Here is a 25,911-nt window from a genome sequence, read left to right on the forward strand (position 1 = left end):
CATCCTTTTGGCCATATCACATCACATAGCATACCCTGCAAAAACAAGTTAGACGTCCTCTAATTGTTGTTGCATGTTTTACGTGGCTGCTATGGGTTTCTAGCAAGAACGTTTCTTACCTACGCAAAAGCCACAATGGTGATATGCCAATTGCTATTTACCCTTCATAAGGACCCTCTTCGTCGAATCCGATCCGACTAAAGTGGGAGAGACAGACACCCGCCAGCCACCTTATGCATCAAGTGCATGTCAATCGGTGGAACCTGTCTCACGTAAGTGTACATGTAAGGTCGATCCGGGCCGCTTCATCCCACAATGCCGCCGAATCAAGATAAGACTAGTAACGGCAAGCAAATTGAACAAATCATCGCCCACAACTACTTTGTGTTCTACTCGTGCATAGAATCTACGCATAGACCTAGCTCATGATGCCACTGTTGGGGAACGTAGTAATAATTCAAAATTTTCCTACGTGTCACCAAGATCAATCTAGGAGATGCTAGCAACGAGAGAGAGGGAGTGCATCTTCATACCCTTGAAGATCGCTAAGCGGAAGCATTACAAGAACGCGGTTGATGGAGTCGTACTCGCGGCAATTCAAATCGCGGAAGATCCGATCTAGCGCCGAACGGACGGCGCCTCCGCGTTCAACACACGTACAGCCCGGGGAAGTCTCCTCCTTCTTGATCCAGCAAGGGGAGAGGAGAAGTTGAGGGAGAACTCCAGCAGTACGACGGCGTGGTGGCAATGGAGCTCGTGGTTCTCCGGCAGAGCTTCGCTAAGCACTACGGAGGAGGAGGAGGAGTTGGAGGAGGAGAGGGCTGCGCCAGGCCAGGGGGTGCGGCTGCCCTCTCTCTCCCTCACTATATATAGGGGGAAGGGGGGTGGAGGAGGCGCCCTAGGGTTCCCTAGGGGAGGGGCGGCGGCCACAGGGGAAACCCTAGATGGGTTTGGGCGCCCCCACCCCTGGGAAACTTGCCCCCCAAGCCGGGAGGGGTGGCTGCCCTAGGGGAGGCACCCCCACCTCTCCACGTTACGTGAGAGGGGTTGGGAGGGGCGCACAGCCCCTTAGTGGGCTGGTGTGCCCCCTCCCAATGGCCCATAAGGCCCCCCAACGCTTGCCGGGGCCTCCGAAACATCTTTCGGTCACGCTGGTCGTCACCCAGTACTCCCAGAACAATTCCGGACTCCAATACCCTTCGTCCAATATATCGATCTTCACCTCCGGACCACTCCGGAGTTCCTCGTCACGTCCGAGATCTCATCCGGGACTCCGAACAACCGTCGGTAACCACATACTATTTCCCATAACAACTGTAGCGTCACCGCACCTTAAGTGTGTAGACCCTACGGGTTCGGGAACCATGCAGACATGACCGAGACACCTCTCCGGCCAATAACCAATAGCGGGATCTGGATACCCATATTGGCTCCCACATGTTCCATGATGATCTCATCGGATGAACCACGATGTCCGGGATTCAATCAATCCCGTATACAATTCCCTTTGTCTATCGGTACGTTACTTGCCCGAGATTTGATCGTCGGTATCCCAATACCTCGTTCAATCTCGTTACCGGCAAGTCTCTTTACTCGTTCCGTAACGCATGATCCCGTGGCTAACTCCTTAGTCACATTGAGCTCATTATGATGATGCATTACCGAGTGGGCCCAGAGATGCCTCTCAGTCATACGGAGTGACAAATCCCAGTCTCGATTCGTGCCAACCCAACAGACACATTCAGAGATACCTGTAGTGCACCTTTATAGCCACCCAGTTACGTTGTGACGTTCGGTACACCCAAAGCATTCCTACGGTATCCGGGAGTTGCACAATCTCATGGTCTAAGGAAACGATACTTGACATTAGAAAAGCTCTAGCAAACGAACTACACGATCTTGTGCTATGCTTAGGATTGGGTCTTGTCCATCACATCATTCTCCTAATGACGTGATCCCGTTATCAATGACATCCAATGTCCATGGTCAGGAAACCATAACCATCTATTGATCAACGAGCTAGTCAACTAGAGGCTTACTAGGGACATGTTGTGGTCTATGTATTCACACATGTATTACGGTTTCCAGTTAATAGAATTATAGCATGAACAAGGAAATACAATAATAACCATTTTATTATTGCCTATAGGGCATATTTCCAACACCCTATTCATGATAATCGTTTATTATCCATGCTAGAATTGTATTGATCGGAAACTCAAATACATGTGTGGATACATAGACAACAACATGTCCCTGGTAAGCCTCTACCGGACTAGCTCGTTGATCAAAGATGGCCAAGGTTTCCTAGTCATAACATGAGTTGTCATTTGATAATGGGATCACATCATTGGGAGAATGATGTGATGGACAAGACCCAAACTATAAACGTAGCATATGATCGTATCAAGTTTATTGCTATCGTTTTCTGCACATCAAAGTATATGTTCCTATGACCATGAGATCATGCAACTCACTAACACCGGAGGAGTACCTTGTGTGTACCAAACGTCGCAAAGTAACTGGGTGACTATAAAGGTGCTCTACAGGTATCTCTGAGGGTGTCTGTTGAGTTGGCATGGATCAAGACTGGGATTTGTCACTCCGTATGCCGGAGAGGTATCTCAGGGCCCACTCGATAATACAACATCACAATGAGCTTGTAAGCAATGTGACTAAAGTGCTAGACACGGGATCTTGTATTACGGAACGAGTAAAGAGACTTGCCGGTAACGAGATTGAACTAGGTATGGTGATACTGACGATCGAATCTCGGGCAAGTAACATACCGATAGACAAAGGGAACTGCATACGGGATTAGCTGAATCCTTGTCATCGATGTTCGACCGATAAGATCTTCGTAGAATTTGTAGGAACCAATATGGGCATCCAGGTCCCACTATTGGTTATTGACCATAGAGGTGTCTCGATCATGTCTGCATAGTTCTCGAACCCGCGAGGTTTACACACTTAACGTTTGGTGACGATATAAGTATAGTTGAGTCATTGTGGTGGTTCCCGAAGGTTGTTCGAAGTCCCAGCTGAGACCCTGGACGTGACAAGGAACTCCGGAATGGTCTAGAGGTGAAGATTGATATATTGGACAAAGGTATTGGAGTCTGGAATTGTTCTGGGGGTACCGGGTCATGACCAGCATGACCGAAAGGGGTTTCTCTCAGTGATGGAAGATTAATATGAAGGAAAATAGACCCAGGGGCCATAGGTTTCGCTAGTGGCTTCTCTCAAGATAGCATAAGTATTACGGTGGGTAAACGAATTACTGTTGAGCAATTGATAGAATTGAGCATAGTTATGAGAATATCTAGGTATGATCATGTATATAGGCATCACGTCCGTGACAAGTAGACCGAAACGATTTTGCATCTACTACTATTACTCCACACATCAACCGCTATCCAGCATGCATCTAGAGTATTAAGTTCATAAGAACAGAGTAATGCTTTAAGTAAGATGACATGATGTAGAGGGATAAACTCATGCAATATGATATAAACCCCATATTTTTATCCTCGATGGCAACAATACAATGCGTGCCTTGCTGCCCCTGCTGTCATTGGGAAAGGACACCGCAAGATTGAACCCAAAGCTAAGCACTTCTCCCATTGCAAGAAAGATCAATCTAGTAGGCCAAACCAAACTGATAATTTGAAGAGACTTGCAAAGATAACCAATCATACATAAAAGAATTCAGAGAAGGTTCAAATATTGTTCATAGATAATCTTGATCATAAACCCACAATTCATCGGATCTCGACAAACACACCGCAAAAGAAGAGTTACATCAAATAGATCTCCAAGAGAATCAAGGAGAACTTTGTATTGAGATCCAAAGAGAGAGAAGAAGCCATCTAGCTAATAACTATGGACCCGAAGGTCTGAGGTAAACTACTCACACATCATCGGAGAGGCTATGGTGTTGATGTAGAAGCCCTCCGTGATCAATGCCACCTCCGGCAGGACGCCGGAAAAGGCCCCAAGATGGGATCTCACGGGTACAGAAGGTTGCGGCGGTGGAATTAGGTTTTCGTGGTCGCTTCTGATGGTTTGGGGTTACGTAGGTATATATAGGAGGAAGAAGTAGGTCGGTGGAGCCACGAGGGGCCCATGAGGGTGGAGGGCGCGCCCCCTACCTCGTGGCTTCCTCGTCTGTTGCTTGACGTCCACTCCAAGTCCTCTGGATCACGTTTGTTTCAAAAATCACGTTCCCGACGGTTTCATTCCGTTTGGAGTCCGTTTGATATGCCTTTCCTTCGAAACACTGAAATAGGCAAAAAACAGCAATTTGGGCGGGGCCTCCGGTTAATAGGTTAGTCCCAAAAATAATATAAAAGTGTATAATAAAGCCCATTAAACATCCAAAACAGAATATATAATAGCATGGAACAATCAAAAATTATAGATACGTTGGAGACGTATCAATCATCCCCAAGCTTAATTCCCGCTCGTCCTCGAGTAGGTAAATGATAAAAACATAATTTTTGATGTGGAATGCTACCTAGCATATTCCTTAATGTAATTCTCTTATTTGTGGTATGAATATTCAGATCCGAAAGATTCAAGATAAAAGTTTAATGTTGACATAAAAATAATAATACTTCAAGCATACTAACTAAGCAATCATGTCTTCTCAAAATAACATGGCCAAAGAAAGTTATCCCTACAAAATATATATAGTCTGGCTATGCTCTATATTCATCACACAAAGTATTTAATCATGCACAACCCCGATGACAAGCCAAGCAATTGTTTCATACTTTTGATGTTCTCAAACTTTTTCAATCTTCACGCAATACATGAGCATGAGCCATGGACATAGCGCTATATGTGGAATAGAATGGTGGTTGTGGAGAAGACAAAAAAGGAGAAGATAGTCTCACATCAACTAGGTGTATCAATGGGCTATGGAGATGCCCATCAATAGATATAAATGTGAGTGAGTAGGGATTGCCATGCAACGGATGCACTAGAGCTATAAGTGTATGAAAGCTCAACAAAAGAAACTAAGTGGGTGTGCATCCAACTCGCTTGCTCACGAAGACCTAGGGCATTTTGAGGAAGCCCATCATTGCAATATACAAGCCAAGTTCTATAATGTAAAATTCCCACTAGTATATGAAAGTGACAACATAGGAGACTCTCTATCATGAAGATCATGGTGCTACTTTTGAAGCACAAGTGTGGTAAAAGGATAGTAACATTGTCCCTTCTCTCTTTTTCTCTCATTTTTTTATTTGGGCCTTTTTTTATGGCCTCTTTTTTTTTCGTTCGGAGTCTCATCCCGACTTGTGGGGGAATCATTGTCTCCATCATCCTTTCCTCAATTGGGACAATGCTCTAATAATGATGATCATCACACTTTTATTTACTTACAACTCAACAATTACAACTCAATACTTAGAACAAAAATGTGACTCTATGTGAATGCCTCCGGCGGAGTACCGGGATATGCAATTAATCAAGAGTGACATGTATAAAAATTGTGAATGGTGGCTTTGCCATAAATACGATGCCAACTACATGATCATGCAAAGCAATATGACAATCATGAAGCGTGTCATAGCAAACGGAATGGTGGTAAGTTGCATGGCAACATATCTATGAATGGCTATGGAAATGCCATAATAGGTAGGTATGGTGGCTGTTTTGAGGAAGGTATATGGTGGGTGTATGATACCGGCGAAAAGTGCGCGGTATTAGAGAGGCTAGCAATGGTGGAAGGGTGAGAGTGCGTATAATCCATGGACTCAACATTAGTCATAAAGAACTCATATACTTGTTGCAAAAATCTATTAGTTATCGAAACAAAGTATTACGCGCATGCTCCTAGGGGGATATATTGGTAGGAAAAGACCATCGCTCGTCCCCGACTGCCACTCATAAGGAAGACAATCAATAAATAAATCATGCTCCGACTTCATCACATAACGGTTCACCATACGTGCATGCTACGGGAATCACAAACTTTAACACAAGTATTTCTCAAATTCACAACTACTCAACTAGCATGACTCTAATATCACCATCTTCATATCTCAAAACAATTATCAAGCATCAAACTTCTCATAGTATTCAACGCACTTATGAGAAAGTTTTTACCAATCTTGGATGCCTATCATATTAGGACTAATTTCTCAATTTAAGAAAATCACCATGGTGTTTTGTAGGACTATCAAAATAATATAAGTGAAGCATGAGAGAACAATAGTTTCTATAAAACAAAACCACCGCCGTGCTCTAAAAGATATAAGTGAAGCACCAGAGCAAAAACTATATAGCTCAAAAGATATAAGTGAAGCACATAGAGTATTCTAATAAATTCCGAATCATGTGTGTGTCTCTCATAAGGTGTGTACAGCAAGGATGATTGTGGTGAACTGAAAGCAAAGACTCAAATCATACAAGACGCTCCAAGCAAAACACATATCATGTGGTGAATAAAAATATAGCTCCAAGTAAAGTTACCGATAGACGAAGACGAAAGAGGGGATGCCTTCCGGGGCATCCCCAAGCTTTGGCTTTTTGGTGTCCTTGGATTTACCTTGGGGTGCCTTGGACATCCCCAAGCTTGGTCTCTTGCCACTCCTTGTTCCATAATCCATCAAAAAAATTACCCAAAACTTGAAAACTTCAAACACAAAACTTAACAGAAAATCTCATGAGCTCCGTTAGCGAAAGAAAACAAAACACCACTTCAAGGTAATGTAATGAACTCATTCTTTATTTATATTGGTTTTAAACCTACTGTATTCCAACTTCTCTATGGTTTATAAACTATTTTACTAGCCATAGATTCATCAAAATAAGCAAACAACACGCGAAAAACAGAATCTGTCAAAAACAGAACAGTCTGCAGTAATCTATAACTAACGCAAACTTCTGGAACTCAGAAAAATCCACCAAAATAGGAAGGCCTAGATAATTTGTTTATTGATCTGCTGCAATTGGAATCAGTATTTTATCACGTTCTGATGATTTTTAACAATTTTTTTCGTGAACAGAAATTTTCTGGAATTTTCAGCAAGATCAAATAACTATCATCCAAGAAGATCCTATAGGTTTACCTTGGCACAAACACTAATTAAAACACAAAAACAAATCTAACCAGAGGCTAGATCAAAGATTTATTCCTAAACAGAACCAAAAAGCAAGAAAACTAAAAATAAAATTGGGTTGCCTCCCAACAAGCGCTATCGTTTAACGCCCCTAGCTAGGCATACAAGCAAGGATAGATCTAGGTATTGCCATCTTTGGTAGGCAATTCTTCAATAAGACACCTATAATCTTTAGGAGTTTCTTTCTTTCTATTAATTATCAAACTTCTAGGCACGAAATCGAAAAAATCATTTGTAGCAAATGGTTCCTTAATGATAGCAAAAAGATTGGGATGAACACTTATTGATTTGAGATCGGTAATTTCCTTACTAGAGGATTCACCCTTATTTTTAGGAACATACATAAGCTTGGTAATTTTGGTAGGAGGATTTGGAGTATTCTTTACGGAAGAAAAGTCGGTCCCCAAGTTGGTAATGATACCCTCAAGTTTATCGATTCTAGTGGAATCCTGATCTGTTCTTTCATTAACTATGGGTTCCTTTTCTTTAAAAAATTTCAAAGTGACTCCTACCTTAGATCCATATTGGGTAATTTGGTTGTGGATCTTTTTATCCAAATTCTCAATTAACTCTACGGTAGCAACTTTATTTTCAATAATTTCAAGTCTTTGCATCACATGCTCCAAAGTTAACATAGTTCCATTAACCAAAAGAGGTGGTGGGCCAAACAAATCTATCATAGCATTATAAGAATCAAAAGTATGGCTACCCAAGAAATTTCCTCCGGTAATGGTATCAAGAATGTATCTATTCCCAGGAGTGATGCGTACATAAAAATTGCGAAGAAGAACGGAAGTAGATGGCTTCCTGGTAGATCTATTTTGCGCATTGCAAATTCTGTACCAAGCATCTTTTAGATTTTCCCCTCCCTTGTTTAAAATTAAGAACTTCATTCTCGGGAGATAAAGGAGTAGATAAAGGACTAGCCATGACAACAGAGCAAGAGGAAAAAAACAAACGGAAAGAGAGGGCGAATAAAACGGTAAGGGTGAAGTGGGGGAGAGGAAAACGAGAGGCAAATGGCAAATAATGTAATGCGAGGGATAAGAGTTTGTGATGGGTACTTGGTATGTCTTGACTTGTGCGTAGACTCCCCGGCAACGATGCCAGAAATCCTTCTTGCTACCTCTTGAGCACTGCGTTGGTTTTCCCTTGAAGAGGAAAGGGTGATGCAGTAAAGTAGCGTAAGTATTTCCCTCGGTTTTTGAGAACCAAGGTATCAATCCAGTAGGAGACTACGCTCGAGTCCCATGCACCTACACAAACAAATAAGAACCTCGCAACCAACGCGATAAAGGGGTTTTCAATTATAGGATCGAAAGTATGTCTAGAGGGGGGGTGATTAGACTACTTGACCAAATAAAAATCTAGCCTTTTCCCAATTTTAGTTCTTGGCAGATTTTTGCAACTTATCACAAGTCAAGCATTCAACCTACACATGCAATTCTAAGAGTATAGCAGCGGAATGTAAAACAATTGCACATGAAGGTAAAGGGATGAGATTGAGGGAGCAAACGCAATGTTGACACAGAGATTTTTTATCCGTGGTTCCGATAGGTGGTGCTATCGTACATCCATGTTGATGGAGACTTCAACCCACGAAGGGTAATGGTTGCGTGAGTCCACTGAGGGCTCCACCCACGAAGGGTCCACGAAGAAGCAACCTTGTCTATCCCACCATGGCCGTCGCCCACGAAGGACTTGCCTCACTAGGGTAGATCTTCACTAAGTAGGCGATCTCCTTGCCCTTACAAACTCCTTGGTTCAACTCCACAATCTTGTCGGAGGCTCCCAAGTGACACCTAGCCAATCTAGGAGACACCACTCTCCAAGAAGTAACAAATGGTGTGTTGATGATGAACTCCTTGCTCTTGTGCTTCAAATGATAGTCTCCCCAACACTCAACTCTCTCTCATAGGATTGGATTTGGTAGAAAGAAGATTTGAGTGGAAAGCAACTTGGGGAAGGCTAGAGATCAAGATTTATGTGGTTGGAATGGAATATCTTGACCTCAACACAAGTGTAGGTGGTTCTCTCTCAGAAAATATGTATTGGAAGTGTAGGCATGTTCTGATGGCTCTCTCCACGAATGAAGAGTGGGTGGAGGGGTATATATAGCCTCCACACAAAATCTAACCGTTACACACAAATCACCAAACTCGGTGGGACCGATTCAGAGAACTCGGTCGGACCGATTTAGTTCAAAATGTGAACGTTAGGATTCTCGGTGGGACCGACATGTCAACTCGGTGGGACCGATGTCATTAGGGTTAGGGCATAACGTAATCTCGGTGAGACCGATTACACAAACTCGGTGAGACCGATTTTGGTAATAGCCAAACAGAGAGTTGGTCAGGCAAACTCGGTGGGACCGATTCGCTCATCTCGGTTGGACCAAAACGTTACGAAGGGGAAACAGAGAGTTTGCATTGCAATCTAGGTGGGACCGATCGCTCATCTCGGTTTGACCGAAACGTTACGAAGGGAAACAGAGAGTTTGCAATCCCATCTCGGTGAGACCGAGATCCCTATCGGTGAGACCGAATTGATTAGGGTTTCTGGCAGTGGCTATGTCAACTGAACTCGGTGGCTCCGGATGGAAAGAATCGGTGGGGCCGAGTTGGACTTTTTGGTTTAGGACATATGTGGATATGAGAAAGTAGTGGAGGGTTTTGGAGCATATCACTAAGCATTTTGAGCAAGATCCTCATTAAGCAACACCTCATCCCTTCTTAATAGTATTGGCTTTTCCTATAGACTCAATGTGATCTTGGATCACTAAAATAGAAAATGTAGAGTCTTGTGCTTTGAGCTTGAGCCAATCCTTTGTCCTTAGCATTTTGAAGGGTCCACTTTCTAATCCATGCCATGCCAAACATTGAGCTTTCCTGAAATATTTATCTTGGAATAGCATTAGCTCAATGAGCTATATGTTGTTAGGAATTACCAAAACCACCCAGGGATAGTTGCACTTTCAATCTCCCCCTTTTTGGTAATTGATGACAACATATAGATCAAAGCTTCGACAAATGATAAATAAGATTGAAAAACATCGTCGCTTTGAGAAGTATGTGATAAGCAAGAGCTCCCCCTAAATTTGTGCATTATTTAAGATTTGCTTTTGAATGCAAATGCACAATCGATTAGGATCATGGGTTACTCTTCCATGTCACATACATCTTGGTGGAGCGCTCAAAATGATAGAGATTAAAAGCATGCACTCATCACCAAGCAAAGTGAATGATCATAATAGGATATGAAAGATAGCATTAACCAACAAGCATTAAGGGTAGCATATGATCAAACACTTGACCAAATAAGTATCTCACAAGGACATAAAGTAGTATCACACAAGCACACATTAAAGTTTCAAACCAACCAAAAAGAGTGCAAAGAGAGATAAAAACCAACACTCTCTCTCTCTCGAAGCCTATGATCTATACATTTTTCTCCCCCTTTGGCAACAAGTTACCAAAAAGTTTGAAAATGCATAGTGCTAAACGACTCTCAGGCTTGATCTTCGGGAGGTGGTGTTGAGAGAACGCCAAGGACGAAAGCTTCTGATGAAGTGGCTGGAGCTGGTGGAGTAGCTGCTGGAGTTGGAACTGGAGCTGTAGCTGCTGGTGCTGATGCTGTAGCTCTAGTGTCTGTCACTGGCACTGCAGCAGATCTCTGTCCTCTGGGCACTCTAGCAAATGCATCTGTGGTAGACTTGCCCTTCTTCTCCTCTGCTTCCTCCTGAAGTTGCTCAACTGCAGTTTGGATCTCTGTGATCTTGACATCAAGGTCATAGAATTTTGTCTCAACAATCCTTTCCAAGCTCTCCTGGTTCTTGGTCAGGGTGGCCAGGCCCTGCTCAATCCTCAGAGTGGATTGGATCAGATATCCAAGCTGGTCTTGCTTGCTCTTCAAGAAGACCTGAGATGCCTCTTCCATAGTTGGCATCTTTGCAGCCTTCTCAGCTTTAGCTTTGGCTTTCTTCTCTTGTGCTTGCACAGATGATGGTTCATTCTCAGTCATGACTACTGTGTTGTCCTCAAATTCAGGATAGATGGGAAGATGCTCTTTGTCCAAGATGTACTTGCCCTTGCCCATCTTTGAGTTAATGAGCTCCTGGATGTGTGGGGCATATCCACAACTTCTCTTCTGATCAGCTGCAGTCCTCTTGATTGTTTCCACAATCAGGCTCATAACCTTGAACTTCTGTGGGACATCAAATATGTGCAGCAAGTTGATAGCATGTCCTCTGATCATCTTGTGATCACCTGACTTGGGAAGAAGTGTGTGCCTCAGAATCCAATTGATTGTAGGCAGACCAGACAACAAATAGTGTACAGATCCAAACTTATGTGTGTCCAAAGCATCATCAGGGATCTCTTTGTACATATTTGCCATAGAGTTGTGGTCTTTCTTCTTCTTGGCATAGACATCCAAGTCATCCTCATGTTCCTCAGGAGCATTTATGAGTTTTGCCCGTTCTTCAACAGTAGACTGGTACCTAGTACCCTCAGACATCCACACAATCCTTCCATCTGGATAGAAGTGTGCAGTGGAGTAGAATTGCATAATGAGCTCATCATTCCACTTGGTGAACTTCTGAGCCACAAACTTATCAACTCCACATGCCTTGAAGCTATCATATACACCAGGGAAGTGTTCCTCATTCTCCTTGATGAATTTCCAATCAACCCATCTCATGTCACACACTATGGGCTTCTTGTCAAGTAAAACAGTCTCATAGAAGTCCTGCTGTTCCTTAGTGTGGAATCTGTAGTCCACAGCAGTCCTTCTCCTAGTGGCATATGGATCTGACTCTCTCCATAGCCTTAATCTTGAATCCTTCCTGATTTTCATGTTCTCTGCAACTGGGTGTGCATCATTGTGATCAGGGATCTTGGGCTTCAGCTTCCTCAAAATGACAGAATCATCATCTTCTTCTTCTTCAGCAGCCTGAGGCACTCGGGCCTTGTTTTTCTCCTTGGCAGGGATGTTCCTGGTGCTCCTCTTGGGTTTTGGCTTTGGAGCTGGAGCAGCAGTCTTAGGAGCAGCTTTGGGCTTAGATGGAGCAACCCCTGATCTAATTGCATCTCCCATGAGCTTTTGATCTTTGGGTGCTGGTGCTGCATCCTCTTCCTCTTCCTCTTCTTCAGAATCTCTCATCATTGAGGGCTTGCCAAGAACTCTGGCAATGGTCTTCTTGACCCTTTCTTTCCTCTTCTTGCCATCTCCAGTTTCCTTGGGTTCAAGAGTGAACTCCATTGTTTCTCCTGTGGCAACTTTTCTTGCCTTAGACATGGGCTGTCTTCTTGCTGGCATCTTAGTCTTCAGACCTGGCTTAGTTGCAGCAGCTGTGCCATATTCTTTCTTCAGCACTTTCTTCTTGGAAGTGGCTTCATCTTCAACAGCCACATAGTCTTCATCTTCAAAGTCAGAAGTTCTCTTCTTCCTTGTTCTGGTAGCAGCCTTTGGCAAGTTGCTTGGAGTGCTCCTGCTGCCTTCATCATAGCTGCTAGAGGGACTAGTGCCCTCACTCAACTGAACCTGTTCCTCTGACTTGTTCTGGCTATCACTTTGGTTAGACATCTTGCAAGTAAACTGTCAGCAGACCCTGTGAATAGGTTATAGATGAGGCAGAGTAGATGAGCATCACAAAGTACAGGAGTTTTTGCAAAACAGATGACTTAAAAACTTAGTTTTAGTTCTTCACAGAAAGCATTTTGGATCTACCGATTTGTAAACTCGGTGATACCGAAGCAGCTTTTGGAACCTGAACTAGTGAACTCGGTCAGACCGAGTCACAGTTCGGTGGTACCGAGACTGCTAGGGTTTCACAGAGAATCGAACTCGGTCACACCGATTTGCAATTTTCGGTAGGACCGAAAATGCGTGTGCTCTGGCCTAAGCCAAAATCGGTGAGACCGATTTCTACAACTCGGTCGGTCCGAGATGAATTCGGCGGAGACCTAACCCTAAATTTTCAAATCAAAACTAATCTACGGGACTTTTTCGCTGGACAGGATGATTTCAATTATGGCAAGAAACATGGCAAAGCAATGTGCTAGGAATCGGAGTTAAAGATTAGCACAATGATCAAGTCCGTACCCTAGAGCGGCGACGAACTTGCTACGGCGGCAACGGTGGAGAAGATTTCCGTTGACGGCGGCGGAGACCAGCGGCGGGAGGTCGCTGGCGACGAGAGGACGATCCGGAGACCAGAGGAGGCAGAGTAGGTTACGCGCGGGCGAAGGGGTTCGGAGAAATTTCCAAATTTTGACCCAGCGGTATATATAACCTGACCCTGTCGGTGTGACCGAGTGGAACGACTCGGTGGCACCGAGATGCAAAACTGCAAGCAGTTACTGCAACTCAGTGTGACCGAAAAGTTCTAATCGGTTGCACCAAGATTGAAAACCCTAGATCAACTTGGTGACTCGGTAGGACCGAAAAGGATGAATCGGTCAGACCGAGATGCACAAAGAGGTTTTGGAGGTTTAAGTCTATGACGAATCGGGATCTCCGAGTGCTCCTCACACAGAGTGGTTCGAATCTGACTTGATCAAACTTTGTGATGTAGCATGAATAGAGTTTGAGACGAGAAAAGCATAGATAGCTAGAGGGTGTTCTTAGGCATTCTTGTCCATCCATTTGGCAAAAGAGAAAGAGCCAAACAATCATAGCAACAAATGGATGTCCTCGAATGAGTAAAATATGCATCCAACATGCTCACACAATAAAATGGCAAATGAAATATGTGTCAAAGCATGCACAAACATTCTAGCATCTATCAAGCAATTGGCGATGACTAGGTCATCTATATATGAGTATATTGACTTAGGAGTCAAATGAGAACATTTGATCATAGGTCATACTCATCGTTTAAGCACAAGTGGGGTTACCACTTTTACATAAAGCATTGTTGTGTTCACACCATTAGAGTTGCTTTAGCTCATTGATTTGAGTAAAGCTCCCCCTAGATGTGATATTCCCCCTAAAGGGAATGAACTAACCTTGGGTTTTGTCGATGATGACTTCATGTAGGTGTTGAAGATGTAGATGCTCAATGTTGATGTAGATCATTTGGAGCAATCCTTTGGAGTGAGTTGCACTTTCAATACCTACACGGGTTAGTCCCACAAGGAACAAACAAGGATATCCATAGACATAGAGTGATGCATACACAAGATGATGTCCATGAAAGCATTAGGTTACCTTGTCCCTTGTCTTACCAACAAGAGGGTTTGTGACTCCTTGAACTAGTGCAAGATATGGAAGTTGTTTGCACTTGTCCTTGCCAAAATGATAGGAGTGAAGTATGTTGGCGGAGTCACCCTCAAGAACTCTCTAGTTCTTCTTCTTCTGGATCCACACCATCTTGATGGGAATCCTTGGAGTCGTAGTTGTACTTGATGAAGTGGAACTTGATGTAGTCTTGGGAACCCACTTGACCAAGGCCTTAGGTGCTTCTTCAAATGCATCAATTTCCTCTTGAAGCTTATCCTTGCCTTTTTGCTTGGTCTTGTGGTGGAAGATCATCTTGAGCTTGTGTCCCTTTGAAAGAAGTAGGATCATACTTCTCTTGTTGAGGAACAAACTTTGTCTTGGGGTATTGATCTTCTTCCCACTCAACTCCATTGGCATTGAACTTTCGTTCAAAACCAACACCTTGATTCTTCCGGTGTCTTCCTTGCTTGCGCACAATTTCCTCAAATTGCTTACTTCCGGCAAGACTCTTGTAAACACCTTTCTCTATGATTCCCTTCAATAAGCTATTTTCTTGCTCAAGTGTAACTTGGATAAGAGAATCATTAGTGGAATCAAGAGAACTACTAGAAGCATCAACATTGGATTTAGCATGATTTTTGTTACCACTAGATGAAGAATCTTTCTTGTTCTTGTTGCTAGATTTAACTTGTGGCATGTAAGTAGACAAGAGTAAACGCTTGGCAATGTAAGAAGAACTTTTCTTGCGTAGATCATCATTGATTGCCTTTAAAAACTCATGCTCTTGCTCAAGGTTGAGCTTTTCAAAGCGTAGCTTATCATGAGTCTTTAAAAGTTCTCGATGATTTTCCAAGATAGTTTCATGAGCTAACTTAAGAGTGTTTAGTTCTTTGGTTAGACGCTCAATCTCCTTCTTATCATCATCATTCATTTTATCTTGATTGGCATGATTAATTGACGTTTCATCATAGTTTTCATCACTAGAGTTGTCAACAAGTAAATCATCATCACCTAGCAAATCATCTTCATCACTATTGAAATCAACATACTCGGGATGTGTTACCTTTGGACCTTTGGCCATGAAGCATCTTCCAATTCCTTCATTTGGTGAGTAAAATATGTCATAGGAGTTGGTTGACACAAGTGCTAGACTGGCAACACCTTCATCTTGAGTATATTCGGAGTCAGAGTGATAACTTCTTTCGGAGTGATTGTCGGAGTCGGAGCCGGATACCCACTCACCAACATGAGCTTGATGTCTTCTTTTTGTGTAGCTCCTTGATGACTTTTCCTTTCTTTCCGAATCATTGCTCCTCTGAGAGGGTCTTCGTTCATAACGATCATCTCTACTCCTCCTTTCTCTTGGTGGTGATTCTTCTCTTGTACTTCTTCTTTTGGGAGAATCTTCTCGTCTTTTGTAGGGGGCCGTACACTCATTGGAGTAGTGTCCGGGTCTTCCACAATTGTAGCAATTTCACTCACGACTAGAAGATCTTTTGTCATTGTAGGACCTTGACTTGGAACTTCTTTCTTTGCTTCTACTCTTGTAGAACTTGTTGAAGTTCTTTACCATTAGGCTCAACTCTTCATTGAAGTTTTGTTTCTCACTTGAAGATGTGGGAGTATCACATGAGGCTTTGTAAGCACCACTTGACTTGTTGTGAAGCTCTTCCTTATCCTTGAGAGACATCTCATGAGCAACAATTCTTCCAATGACTTCCATAGGCTTGAGATCTTTGTAATTGGGCATCATTTGGATCAATGTGCACACGGTATCATATTTTCCAACCAAGGCTCTTAGGATCTTCTTGATGATGAATTTGTCGGTCATCTCTTCACTTCCTAAGCCGGCAATCTCATTTGTGATGAGAGCAAGTCTAGAGTACATTTCAGCGACACCTTCACCATCCTTCATTTTGAACTTGTCAAGTTGACTTTGAAGCACATCCAATTTGGATTCCTTGACGGAGTCGGTACCTTCGTGCATATCAATCAAAGTATCCCAAATTTCCTTTGCATTCTCAAGACGGCTGAATTTGTTGAATTCTTCGGGGCACAATCCGTTGAAGAGAATGTCACAAGCTTGAGCATTGTATTGTAGCATCTTCAACTCTTCCGCGGTAGCTTCACGGTTCGGTTCTCTCCCATCAAAGAATTCACCTTGCAAGCCAATACACACAATAGCCCAAACGGCGGGGTCATGTCCAAGAATATGCATTTTCATCTTATGCTTCCAACTAGCAAAATTAGTGCCATCAAAGTAAGGACCTCTACGATGGTAATTTCCCTCGCTAGACGCCATACTCTCCTAGGTTGTGAAACCAAGGCTATGACCACCAAAAGCTATGGAAATCAAAGCAAATGGAGACCAAAGCTCTGATACCACTTGTAGGATCAAAAGTATGTCTAGAGGGGGGTGATTAGACTACTTGACCAAATAAAAATCTAGCCTTTTCCCAATTTTAGTTCTTGGCAGAGTTTTGCAACTTATCACAAGTCAAGCAATCAACCTACACATGCAATTCTAAGAGTATAGCAGTGGAATGTAAAACAATTGCACATGAAGGTAAAGGGATGAGATTGAGGGAGCAAACGCAATGTTGACACGGAGATTTTTTATCCGTGGTTCCGATAGGTGGTGCTATCGTACATCCACGTTGATGGAGACTTCAACCCACGAAGGGTAACGGTTGCGCAAGTCCACGGAGGGCTCCACCCACGAAGGGTCCACGAAGAAGCAACCTTGTCTATCCCACCATGGCCGTCGCCCACGAAGGACTTGCCTCACTAGGGTAGATCTTCACGAAGTAGGCGATCTCCTTGCCCTTACAAACTCCTTGGTTCAACTCCACAATCTTGTCGGAGGCTCCCAAGTGACACCTAGCCAATCTAGGAGACACCACTCTCCAAGAAGTAACAAATGGTGTGTTGATGATGAACTCCTTGCTCTTGTGCTTCAAATGATAGTCTCCCCAACACTCAACTCTCTCTCATAGGATTGGATTTGGTAGAAAGAAGATTTGAGTGGAAAGCAACTTGGGAAGGCTAGAGATCAAGATTTATGTGGTTGGAATGGAATATCTTGACCTCAACACAAGTGTAGGTGGTTCTCTCTCAGAAAATATGTATTGGAAGTGTAGGCATGTTCTGATGGCTCTCTCCACGAATGAAGAGTGGGTGGAGGGGTATATATAGCCTCCGCACAAAATCTAACCGTTACACACAAATCACCAAACTCGGTGGGACCGATTCAGAGAACTCGGTCAGACCGATTTAGTTAAAAATGTGAACGTTAGGATTCTCAGTGGGACCAACATGTCAACTCGGTGGGACCGATGTCATTAGGGTTAGGGCATAATGTAATCTCGGTGAGACCGATTACGCAAACTCGGTGAGACCAATTTTTGGTAATAGCCAAACAGAGAGTTGGTCAGGCAAACTCGGTGGGACTGATTCGCTCATCTCGGTTGGACCAAAACATTACGAAGGGGAAACAGAGAGTTTGCATTGCAATCTCGGTGGGACCGATCGCTCATCTCGGTTTGACCGAAACGTTACGAAGGGAAACAGAGAGTTTGCAATCCCATCACGGTGAGACCGAGATCCCTATCGGTGAGACCGAATTGATTAGGGTTTCTGGCAGTGGCTATGTCAAATGAACTCGGTGGCTCCGGATGGAAAGAATCGGTGGGGCCGAGTTGGACTTTTTGGTTGAGGACATATGTGGATATGAGAGAGTAGTGGAGGGTTTTGGAGCATATCACTAAGCATCTTGAGCAAGATCCTCATTAAGCAACACCTCATCCCTTCTTAATAGTATTGGCTTTTCCTATAGACTCAATGTGATCTTGGATCACTAAAATAGAAAATGTAGGGTCTTGTGCTTGAGCTTGAGCCAATCCTTTGTCCTTAGCATTTTGAAGGGTCCACTTTCTAATCCATGCCATGCCAAACATTGAGCTTTCCTGAAATATTTATCTTGGAATAGCATTAGCTCAATGAGCTATATGTTGTTAGGAATTACCAAAACCACCCAGGGATAGTTGCACTTTCATCAATCCCTTCACGGTCACTTACGAGAGTGAGATCTGATAGAGATGATAAGATCATATTTTTGGTATTTTTATGATAAAGAGTAAAAGTAAAGATTGCAAGGTAAATAAAGATAGAAATAGCTTGTTGACGGAAGATAAATATGATGGAAAATAGACCCGGGGGCCATAGGTTTCACTAGTGGCTTCTCTTAAGATAGCATAAGTATTACGGTGGGTAAACGAATTACTGTTGAGCAATTGATAGAATTGAGCATAGTTATTAGAATATCTAGGTATGATCATGTATATAGGCATCACGTCTGTGACAAGTAGACCGAAACGATTCTGCATCTACTACTATTACTCCACACATCGACCGCTATCCAGCATGCATCTAGAGTATTAAGTTCATAAGAACAGAAGTAACGCTTTAAGTAAGATGACATGATGTAGAGGGATAAACTCATGCAATATGATATAAACCCCATCTTTTTATCCTCGATGGCAACAATACAATACGTGCCTTGCTGCCCCTGCTGTCACTGGGAAAGGACACCGCAAGATTGAACCCAAAGCTAAGCACTTCTCCCATTGCAAGAAAGATCAATCTAGTAGGCCAAACCAAACTGATAATTCGAAGAGACTTGCAAAGATAACCAATCATACATAAAAGAATTCAGAGTAGATTCAAATATTGTTCATAGATAATCTTGATCATAAACCCACAATTCATCAGATCTCGACAAACACACCGCAAAAGAAGAGTTACATCAAATAGATCTCCAAGAGAATCGAGGAGAACTTTGTATTGAGATCCAAAGAGAGAGAAGAAGCCATCTAGCTAATAACTATGGACCCGAAGGTCTGAGGTAAACTACTCACACATCATCGGAGAGGCTATGGTGTTGATGTAGAAGCCCTCCGTGATCAATGCCCCCTCCGGCAGGACGCCGGAAAAGGCCCCAAGATGGGATCTCACGGGTACAGAAGGTTGTGGCGGTGGAATTAGGTTTTTGTGGTCGCTTCTGATGGTTTGCGGGTACGTAGGTATATATAGGAGGAAGAAGTAGGTCGGTGGAGCCATGAGGGGCCCACGAGGGTGGAGGGCGCGCCCTGGGGGGGGGGGGTAGGCGCACCCCCTACCTCGTGGCTTCCTCGTCTATTGCTTGACGTCCACTCCAAGTCCTCTGGATCACGTTTGTTCCAAAAATCACGTTCCCGAAGGTTTCATTCCGTTTGGACTCCGTTTGATATTCCTTTCCTTCGAAACACTGAAATAGGCAGAAACAACAATTTGGGCTGGGCCTCCAGTTAATAGGTTAGTCCCAAAAATCATATAAAAGTGTATAATAAAGCCCATTAAACATCCAAAACAGAATATATAATAGCATGGAACAATCAAAAATTATAGATACGTTGGAGACGTATCAAGCATCCCCAAGCTTAATTCCTGCTTGTCCTCAAGTAGGTAAATGATAAAAACAGAATTTTTGATGTGGAATGCTACCTAGCATATTCCTTAATGTAATTCTCTTATTTGTGGTATGAATATTCAGATCCGAAAGATTCAAGATAAAAGTTTAATGTTGGCATAAAAATAATAATACTTCAAGCATACTAACTAAGCAATCATGTCTTCTCAAAATAACATGGCCAAAGAAAGTTATCCCTACAAAATCATATAGTCTGGCTATGCTCTATCTTCATCACACAAAGTATTTAATTATGCACAACCCCGATGACAAGCCAAGCAATTGTTTCATACTTCTGATGTTCTCAAACTTTTTCAATCTTCACGCAATACATGAGCGTGAGCCATGGACATAGCGCTATATGTGGAATAGAATGGTGGTTGTGGAGAAGACAAAAAAGGAGAAGATAGTCTCACATCAACTAGGCGTATCAATGGGCTATGGAGATGCCCATCAATAGATATCAATGTGAGTGAGTAGGGATTGCCATGCAACGGATGCACTAGAGCTATAAGTGTATGAAAGCTCAACAAAAGAAACTAAGTGGGTGTGCATCCAACTCGCTTGCTCATGAAGACCTAGGGCATTTTGAGGAAGCCCATCATTGCAATATACAAGCCAAGTTCTATAATGTAAAATTCCCACTAGTATATGAAAGTGACAACATAGGAGACTCTCTATCATGAAGATCATGGTGCTACTTTTGAAGCACAAGTGTGGTAAAAGGATAGTAACATTGTCCCTTCTCTCTTTTTCTCTCATTTTTTTATTTGGGCCTTTTTTTATGGCCTCTTTTTTTTCGTTCGGAGTCTCATCCCGACTTGTGGGGGAATCATTGTCTCCATCATCCTTTCCTCAATTGGGACAATGCTCTAATAATGATGATCATCACACTTTTATTTACTTACAACTCAACAATTACAACTCAATACTTAGAAGAAAAATATGACTCTATGTGAATGCCTCCGGTGGAGTACCGGGATATGCAATGAATCAAGAGTGACATGTATAAAAATTATGAACGGTGGCTTTGCCACAAATACGATGTCAACTACATGATCATGCAAAGCAATATGACAATGATGAAGCGTGTCATAGCAAACGGAACGGTGGTAAGTTGCATGGCAATATATCTCTAAATGGCTATGTAAATGCCATAATAGGTAGGTATGGTGGCTGTTTTGAGGAAGGTATATGGTGGATGTATGATACCGGCGAAAAGTGCGCGGTATTAGAGAGGCTAGCAATGGTGGAAGGGTGAGAGTGCGTATAATCCATTGACTCAACATTAGTCATAAAGAACTCATATACTTGTTGCAAAAATCTATTAGTTATCGAAACAAAGTATTACGCGCCTGCTCCTAGGGGGATAGATTGGTAGGAAAAGACCATCGCTCGTCCGCGACTGCCACTCATAAGGAAGACAATCAATAAATAAATCATGCTCCGACTTCATCACATAACGGTTCACCATACGTGGATGGTACGGGAATCACAAACTTTAACACAAGTATTTCTCAAATTCACAACTACTCAACTAGCATGACTCTAATATCACCATCTTCATATCTCAAAACAATTATCAAGCATCAAACTTCTCATAGTATTCAACGCACTTATAAGAAAGTTTTTACTAATCTTGGATGCCTATCATATTAGGACTAATTTCTCAATTTAAGCAAATCACCATGGTGTTTTGTAGGACTCTCAAAATAATATAAGTGAAGCATGAGAGAACAATAGTTTCTATAAAACAAAACCACCGCCGTGCTCTAAAAGATATAAGTGAAGCACTAGAGCAAAAACTATATAGCTCAAAAGATATAAGTGAAGCACATAGAGTATTCTAATAAATTCCGAATCATGTGTGTCTCTCTCAAAAGGTGTGTACAGCATGGATGATTGTGGTGAACTAAAAGCAAAGACTCAAATCATACAAGACGCTCCAAGCAAAACACATATCATGTTGTGAATACAAATATAGCTCCAAGTAAAGTTACCGATGGACGAAGACGAAAGAGGGGATGCCTTCCGGGGCATCCCCAAGCTTTGGCTTTTTGGTGTCCTTGGATTTACCTTGGGGTGCCTTGGACATCCCCAAGCTTGGTCTCTTGCCACTCCTTGTTCCATAATCCATCAAAAAAATTACCCAAAACTTGAAAACTTCACAACACAAAACTTAACAGAAAATCTCATGAGCTCCGTTAGCGAAAGAAAACAAAACACCACTTCAAGGTAATGTAATGAACTCATTCTTTATTTATATTGGTTTTAAACCTACTGTATTCCAACTTCTCTATGGTTTATAAACTATTTTACTAGCCATAGATTCATCAAAATAAGCAAACAACACACGAAAAACAGAATCTGTCAAAAACAGAACAGTCTGTAGTAATCTATAACTAACGCAAACTTCTGGAACTCAGAAAAATCCACCAAAATAGGAAGACCTAGATAATTTTTTTATTGATATGCTGCAATTGGAATCAGTATTTTATCACGTTCTGGTGATTTTTAACAATTGTTTTCGTGAACAGAAAGTTTCTGGAATTTTCAGCAAGATCAAATAACTATCATCCAAGAAGATCCTATAGGTTTAACTTGGCACAAACACTAATTAAGACACAAAAACAAATCTAATCAGAGGCTAGATCAAAGATTTATTTTCCTCAGTTTTTGAGAACCAAGGTATCAATCCAGTAGGAGTCTACGCTCGAGTCCCACGCACCTACACAAACAAATAAGAACCTCACAACCAACGCGATAAAGGGGTTGTCAACCCCTTCACGGTCACTTACGAGAGTGAGATCTGATAGAGATGATAAAATAATATTTTTGGTATTTTTATGATAAAGAGTAAAAGTAAAGATTGCAAGGTAAATAAAGATAGAAATAGCTTGTTGACGGAAGATTAATATGATGGAAAATAGACCCGGGGCCCATAGGTTTCACTAGTGGCTTCTCTCAAGATAGCATAAGTATTACGGTGGGTAAACGAATTACTGTCGAGCAATTGATAGAATTAAGCATAGTTATGAGAATATCTAGGTATGATCATGTATATAGGCATCACGTCCGTGACAAGTAGACCGAAACAATTCTGCATCTACTACTATTACTCCACACATCGACCGCTATCCAGCATGCATCTAGAGTATTAAGTTCATAATAACAGAGTAACGCTTTAAGTAAGATGACATGATGTAGAGGGATAAACTCATGCAATATGATATAAACCCCATCTTTTTATCCTCGATGGAAACAATACAATACGTGCCTTGCTGCCCCTGCTGTCACTGGGAAAGCACACCGCAAGATTGAACCCAAAGCTAAGCACTTCTCCCATTGCAAGAAAGATCAATCTAGTAGGCCAAACCAAACTGATAATTCGAAGAGACTTGCAAAGATAACCAATCATACATAAAAGAATTCAGAGAAGATTCAAATATTGTTCATAGATAATCTTGATCATAAACCCACAATTCATCGGATCTCGACAAACACACCGCAAAAGAAGAGTTACATCAAATAGATCTCCAAGAGAATCGAGGATAACTTTGTATTGAGATCCAAAGAGAGAGAAGAAGCCATCTAGCTAATAACTATGGACCCGAAGGTCTGAGGTAAACTACTCACACATCATCGGAGAGGCTATGGTGTTGATGTAGAAGCCCTCCGTGATCAATGCCCCCTCCGGCAGGACGCCGGAAAAGGCCCCAAGATGGGATCTCACGGGTACAGAAGGTTGTGGCGGTGGAATTAGGTTTTCGTGGTCGCTTCTAATGGTTTGGGGGTACGTAGGTATATATAGGAGGAAGAAGTAGGTCGGTGGAGCCACAAGGGGCCCACGAGGGTGGAGGGCGCGCCCTGGGGGGTGTAGGCGCGCCCTCTACCTCGTGGCTTCCTCGTCTATTGCTTGACGTCCACTCCAAGTCCTCTGGATCACGTTTGTTCCAAAAATCACGTTCCCGAAGGTTTCATTCCGTTTGGACTCCGTTTGATATTCCTTTCCTTCGAAACACTGAAATAGGCAAAAAAACAACAATTTGGGCTGGGCCTCCGGTTAATAGGTTAGTCCCAAAAATAATATAGAAGTGTATAATAAAGCCCATTAAACATCCAAAACAGAATATATAATAGCATGGAACAATCAAAAATAGTAGACACGTTGGAGACGTATCACTCACCCCATCCCACGTAAACCAGAAGGGGTGGGGGTGCCCCCTAGGGCAGCCAACCCCTTTGCCTTGGGGGCCAAGGCTCCCAGGGGGAGGAGGCGCCCAAAACCCATCTAGGGTTTCCCCTTGTGGCCGCCGCCCCCCTCCTCCTCCCTTCCCCCTATATAGAGAGGTAGAGAGAAGATTCGTCTCCAATGTATCTATAATTTTTTATTGTTCCATGTTGTTATATAGGGAGAGGCTACTAAATTTCTTGATAATATAATGGCAAATTATTCTCAATGGCACACTGAAAGAGCACCTACTAGTAAAAAAAGTTAATTCGGTTGAAGAAATCTCTACATTGAGTGAAAAAGGTTGATGCTCTTATGAAATTGGTTGCTAATAAAAGTTCTCCTATTGATCTTAATGATGTGCCTTTGTCTACTTTGATTGAGCAAAATAGTGATTCCGTAGACGTGAATTTTGTCTCTCGAAATAATTTTAATAACAATGCTTATAGAGGTAATTTTAATCCTAGGCCTTTTCCTAGTAATTCCTCTAATAATTATGGTAATTCCTATGGTAATCCTTCTTACAATAATAATAGGAATACCTCTGATCTTGAGAATAATATTAAAGAATTTATCAATGCTCAAAAAGTTTTCAATAATACGATAGAAGAAAAGCTGAATAAGATTGATGATATGTCTAGAAGCATTGATAGAATTTCTCATGATGTGGAAAATCTCAAGTTGAAATTTTTTGTGCCTAAGGTTGGAGAATCAATTAAAGCTTTATATGTTTCTATGGATGAAAGTAAGAAAAGAACCGCTATGCTTAGAGCTAATAGAGAATTTTTAGAAAAATCGTTTTCTAGTGATTGCTTTCATAAAAGCGATGAAGATCTGAAAGTGATTGGTGTTTCTTCTATTGATTCCTTGTTTAGTAAAATTAAGATTGATGATAAAGGGACTGAAGAAGAGTCAACTTTATCTAGAAGGCGTCCCGATAATCCGGAGGGTGAAAATCTTATTGAGAAAATTGATAAAAGTGGGTTTGGATAGGTCAAAATTTTAACTAGTGATGTGCCCACTCTTTGGATTACAAAGACTTTAATTATGATAATTGTTCTTTGATTGATTTTATTTCTTTGTTGCAATCCATGATTAATTCACCCCATGCTTATGAACAAAGTAAATCTTTTACTAAACATATCGTTGATGCTATGATGAAGGCTTTGGAAGAAAAATTGGAACGAAAGATTTCAATCCCTAGAAAATTACATGATGAATGGGAACCTACTATCAAAGTCAAGATTAAAAATTATGAGTGTTTTGCTTTATGTGACTTGGGTGCTAGTGTTTCTACAATTCCAGAATCTTTATGGTGATGTGCTTGGTCTTACCGATATTGAAGAATGTTCTTTAAATTTACACTTGGCGGATTCTACTATTAAAAAGCCTATGGGAAGAATTAATGATGTTCTTATTCTTGCAAATAGGAATTATGTGCCCATAGATTTTATTGTTCTTGATATTGATTGCAATCCGTCTTGTCCAATTATACTTGGTAGATCATTTTTACGTACTATTGGTGCCGTGATTGATATGAAAGAAGGCAGTATTAAATTTCAATTTTCACTAAGAAAGGGAATGGAACATTTCCCTAGAACAAGAATTGCCACCGTATGAATCAATCATGAGGGCATCTTATGGATCTAGAAATAAATATGGCAACACTTAGATCTATGCATTATGCCTAGCTAGGGGCATAAAACAATAGCGCTTGTTGGGAGGCAACCCAATGAATAAATTTATTTTTGTCTTTTTATTTCTGTTCTTGAGTGTTTGCACAATTATTCTACTGTTATGATTGTGTTTTCTGTGTTTTA

The sequence above is a fragment of the Triticum aestivum genome, chromosome 3D (assembly GCF_018294505.1).
Source record: "Triticum aestivum cultivar Chinese Spring chromosome 3D, IWGSC CS RefSeq v2.1, whole genome shotgun sequence".
Taxonomy (NCBI): domain Eukaryota; kingdom Viridiplantae; phylum Streptophyta; class Magnoliopsida; order Poales; family Poaceae; genus Triticum; species Triticum aestivum.